Source organism: Hevea brasiliensis, chromosome 3 (genome assembly GCF_030052815.1).
Source record: "Hevea brasiliensis isolate MT/VB/25A 57/8 chromosome 3, ASM3005281v1, whole genome shotgun sequence".
Lineage (NCBI taxonomy): Eukaryota > Viridiplantae > Streptophyta > Magnoliopsida > Malpighiales > Euphorbiaceae > Hevea > Hevea brasiliensis.
Window position 1 is genome coordinate 69,314,665 of NC_079495.1, and position 5,330 is coordinate 69,319,994.

Genomic DNA, 5,330 nt, shown 5'->3' on the forward strand with positions numbered 1-5,330 from the left:
ATGACCAAGTTGTTACACAAGAATGTCAGATTTGACTGGAATGACAAGTGTCAGACCAGTTTTGAGAAGTTGAAGGCTATGTTGACAGAGGCACCAGTGTTAACACAGCCAGTGTCAGGAAAGGACTTTGTGGTCTACAGTGATGCCTCTCATAATGGGCTAGGGTGTGTATTGATGCAAGAGGGGAAAGTGATCGCCTATGCTTCCAGACAGCTAAGGCCACATGAACAAAATTACCCTACCCATGATTTGGAGCTTGCAGCAATTATCTTATGCCTTGAAGATATGGAGGCATTATTTGTATGGTGAAAAGTGTTACATCTACACGGACCACAAAAGCCTGAAATACTTGCCAACCCAGAAGGAGCTCAACCTTAGACAGAGGCGATGGATTGAGTTCCTGAAGGACTATGACTGTGTAATTGATTACCATCCTGGGAAGGCAAATGTAGTTGCTGATGCTTTGAGCAGAAAATCCATGACAGCCTTGAGATCATTGAATGCCCGTCTATCCTTGGTTCGAGATGGAGCTATTTTGGCTGAGTTGCAAGTGAGGCCAAACCTGCTACAGCAGATATTAGATGGGCAAAAGGCAGATGAGAAGTTAATGGCTATTATGAGCAAGATCTCAGAGGGAAAAGCAACTGACTATGAGGCGAAGGCAGATGGGTGTCTGTATTTCAAAGGAAGACTGTGTGTACCAGATAATGGGGAATTGAAGGCCAGTATTCTAAAAGAGGCACACACCAGTGTATATGCTATGCACCCAGGAAGTACAAAGATGTATCATGACCTGAAGCTTCAGTATTGGTGGCCTGGTATGAAGAAAGACATAGCTGACTATGTGACTAAATGCTTGACATGTCAGCAAGTCAAGGCAGAGCACCAAGTTCCATCGGGTTTGCTACAGCCTATACGCATACCTGAATGGAAATGGGATCGGGTCACCATGGATTTTGTAAGTGGTCTACCTCTCACCCGGAAGAAACATGATGCAGCATGGGTGATAGTTGATAGATTGACAAAGTCAGCACACTTTACGCGATTAGGGTGATTACTCACTAGAGAGGTTAGCGAATTGTATATCAGTGAGATAGTTAGACTGCATGGAATTCCACTTTCCATCATATCTGATCGAGACCCAAGGTTTACATCGAGATTCTGGAAGAAGTTGCATGAATCCTTGGGTACACAACTCCATTTCAGCACAGCTTTCCATCCTCAGACGGATGGGCAATCTGAAAGAGTAATCCAGGTAAACAATTGAAACCAATGAAATTGATACAAATATTGAATTGAAATGATAACAATAACGTGAAATATTTGTCAGGTCCTTGAGGATATGCTGAGGAGTTGTGTCATTGAGTTTGAGGGAAGTTGGGATAGATACCTCCCACTGGCAGAATTTGCATACAACAATAACTACCAAACTAGTATCCAAATGGCCCCGTATGAAGCGTTGTATGGGAGAAAATATAGAACTCAGGTGTCTTTGGACTGAGCTGGCGAAGATAAATCTGGTAGGGCGGACACAGTGAAAGCAGTGAGGAGAAGGTAAAATCAATCAAAGCCAATCTCAAAGTTGCCTCAGACAGACAGAAATCTTATGCCGACCTGAAGAGAAAAGAAATAGAATATGTGGTTGGCGACAAAGTGTTCCTCAAGGTGTCACCATGGAAGAAAGTGTTGAGGTTTGGAAGAAAAGGTAAGTTGAGCCCTAGGTTCATTGGCCCATATGAAATCATTGAACGTGTGGGTCCAGTGGCCTATAGGCTAGCTTTACCACCAGAGCTGGACAAGATCCACAATGTGTTCCACGTGTCTATGCTCAGAAGATACCGCTCAGATCCTTCACATGTCATCTCCAGAGAAGAAATTGAAATACGGCCGGATTTGACATACGAAGAAGAACCTCTACGGATCTTGGCTCGGGAAGTGAAAGAGTTGAGAAACAAGCAAATTCCATTGGTGAAAGTGCTTTGGAGGCACCACAACACCGAGGAGGCAACTTGGGAAAGTGAAGAGATGATGAGGCAACAGTTCCCTCAACTGTTTGCATCAGGTAAATTTCGAGGACGAAATTTAAATTAGAGGGGAAGAGTTGTAACACCCTCCCGATAACCACTCCGTACATTCTACTGTTCCGGTGACCGGTGTCGGTCCGGACAGCTAGAATGTCCGGAAAAATATTTAAACTAAAGTCAGGAACCATAATTAACTCAAATATTAATAAGAAAAATTTAGTAAAAATTTTAGAAATAAAATACAACCAAGTTAAGCAGTAGGTGTCCAAGCGATGGGTAATCAGGAGGAAGTTGCGGTTCTGAACGAGGAGCCCTAGACAGGGAAAAATTATAAAATAATTTTTGGGACTCCAGAGAAGGGTAATTGAGGTTCCTATGGCATTAGAATGCCAAGAAAATACCTAGAAAAATTTTTCAATCGGTACAGACGATTTTGACCCGTTAAGCCAAACGGAGGCATTTTGGTCATTTCGCCTTCGAAGTGATTTTTGGCCGACTTGTCCAGTTGAGTAAATAATTAATATAACATAAAATATGAAGAAACATTGCTAGAAATTAAATTGAAAATGAGTAGTGGAGGAAAGAAAAGAAAATGCAATAAAATGCCCATTTATGACATAATGTGATGTCATTAAGAAAGTTTGGACCAATCACAATTTAGCCATCCTTTGACTAACTAAATAAAAGACTAAATGAAGACTAAAACCACCAAAATTTCCAGCAGCCCTCACCTTCACAAATGCTCACCCGTAGCTCTCAAATCCCATAGCCAAACTTCCATTGATTTTCAACCAAAGCTCACTTTCTCTCTTCTTTTCACCATAAACCCTAAACCCCTTTCATTAAAAGTTGTCCACTCATCTTGGGGAAGTGTTTGGCAACCTAGAAAGTGAAGGAAAGTGAAGTTTTGAGTGGGGAAAAATCTGCCCAAACAAGGTTAGTGCATATATGAAGTTTAAAACTCATTAGTTCCATGATCTATGTTTGTAATGAATGAAAAATTGTGAAATAATGAAACAAATCCATGTGTATCTCTACCAAAGAATTTAGGCAGCCCTATGGGAGATTGAGGTTGATTGTTTGATAAGCTTAGAATGGTTGGAAATCATGGTTAAAGTATTAATATACATGGAGACTTAAGTAAGTATGTTAATCAAAGTGTATGAGTAATGAGTTTGGACATTAGGGTTTTGTAGGTGAAATTGTGACTTAGCTTAGGAAATGGTTAGGGAACTTTTTAATGGTCAATTAGTGACCATTTTAGGTAGGTTGACCCTAATTAGAACTGAAAAATTGGATGGCAAACTCAAGGTGAAATCTGCCTATGGACAGCAGCATAGGGACTGAAATTTCAGTCCCTTTGCACAGCCATAACTTGGGCTGTGTAAGTCTAATTGAAGTTTGGCCAATTGGACATGAAACTAGGCTTATAATGGCACATTTTTGCTGAAGAAACCATGCCCAAAAGACCAAAGCAAGAGGACCAAAACTTGGCCCCAATCCGGAACCCTGAAACTGCCTCTGCAGAATTTGACCAAATGAACAGTAACTGTTCATTTGGCCATAACTCACTGTAGATTTGGTCAATTGGTCTGAAATTGTTACAGCAACAAGTTAAGACATAGACAAACAACTTTCATGAAGGAACCTACCCCAAATTATGGCCAGAACCCAGTCAAACAAGTGACTCAAGTCACTGTTCATGTTACTGTAGATATGGTAAATCTGCAGATTTTGCAATCCGGCCAGCTTGGGTTTTTGAGCCATATCTGGAGCTACAAAACTCCAAATGGAGTGATTCAAAAAAGGAAATTCAACTAGACAAAATAAGGAACAACTTTCATGTTTTACATTTCTTCAAATTCCAACAGTAACAGTGTCCAATGGAACAGTGAACTTGACTCCCCAAAACTGAAAATTCTGCTGGTTTTGAGTTCCACTTTGAAATTGCAAAAACACTTAATGCCAACAAGTTTTAAACACCAAATGTGGTATGTTGGGAGTGCCAAAGTTGATGTACACATTTTTATGCTAAAAGTCAACATTTTTGTTGACCAATGATGAATAGTGACACCAAAAAAGTTGAAATTCACAAATTGACAAATTTAAGAGTTTCAAATGCCCTAGTATACCTAACAAGATTGGTTTGGATAGTTTGGCATGCCAATAGGGTTCCGTTAGCAGTACTGCACATGGCAACAATGCCATTCTGTGATTTCATGGCTTTTAGCCATTCTGACTTTGCATTGAGACTTGGCCTTGTGCCTGATATTATTTACAGCTTGTTAGCTGTTCTGTTGCACACCGGGAGATGCATATGTGACCGATGGTGTGACGGCCCGAGGTACTAGGTACCCAGTGCGGTTACCGTTATCGATCCGATGCGTCTAGTGTAGGTTACTTGGGGCAACCAAATGAATAAAAGTGAACAAAGTTAATGAATTAATGAATATACCAAAATCAAACAAAGAAAGTATACACTTTGCATACACATTTATTTTCTTGCTATTTTCTTCTATTATATTATTGCACCACTAAGCATTATTGCTTAGCGCGTTGCTTTTGCCACGCGTAGGTACTGGAGATCCCGATCGTGAGCCCAGTAGACCACAGACTGGGTGAGTCCATCTGACAGTTCTGCTCAGTGTCTGTGTCACCTCACTACCTGCAGTGCATCGGTAGGGCACTAGGTGTCATTTTGTCATTTTGATATTTTGTAGCAGATTTGTATTTTCTCATATGTATTTGAACTCATGTAATATATTTTGATGTTTATGTAAATAATGAAAGTTATGACTATGAATGCAAGATTTGAGCATGTATTTATTGCTTGTATATGAGAAATGGATGTTAAGAAATGAAAAGGTTGTTGAAACCTGAAACTGAAAAATTGTTGAAACCTTGATATTGAGTTTTGTGATGATATTGAAGTTGAGAATGAATGAATTTGTCTATTGGAAGTGTTTTTAACAGGTTCCGAAGAACGGTTTTCTCCATTTTTAGCCGGTACTCCGCCGGATTTTCTTTAAAATTTTCGGAACCTTAAATGAATGATAATTTTGATGAATGGTTTAAATAAATTGTATTTCATAAATTATATGCAAAAGCATTGTCTAAATTAATTGAGGAATATTAGAGTGTGCCGGTACACCAGGTGGCATTACTTACTCGGGTATACTGTACACGGGTAAGGGGTGTCACAGGCACTTCAAACATACTACATTTTTCATTTAAAACATGTTGGTTTTGGTCACTTTCTCAAAGCTTAGGTCATTTTGGCAAAATTGCCAATTTTCGGTTTTGATG

The 5,330-nt window shown here is 39.7% G+C and overlaps 1 long non-coding RNA gene across 1 annotated transcript; it reads left to right on the forward strand.

Annotated features, from left to right (window-relative positions):
• Window positions 1-2,711: 2,711 nt before the first annotated feature.
• On the forward strand, window positions 2,712-4,855 carry LOC131178524 (uncharacterized). Its single transcript, XR_009147444.1, has 2 exons — window positions 2,712-2,960; window positions 4,600-4,855. It is a non-coding gene; the product is annotated as an uncharacterized LOC131178524 (long non-coding RNA).
• The last annotated feature ends 475 nt before the right edge of the window (window positions 4,856-5,330 follow it).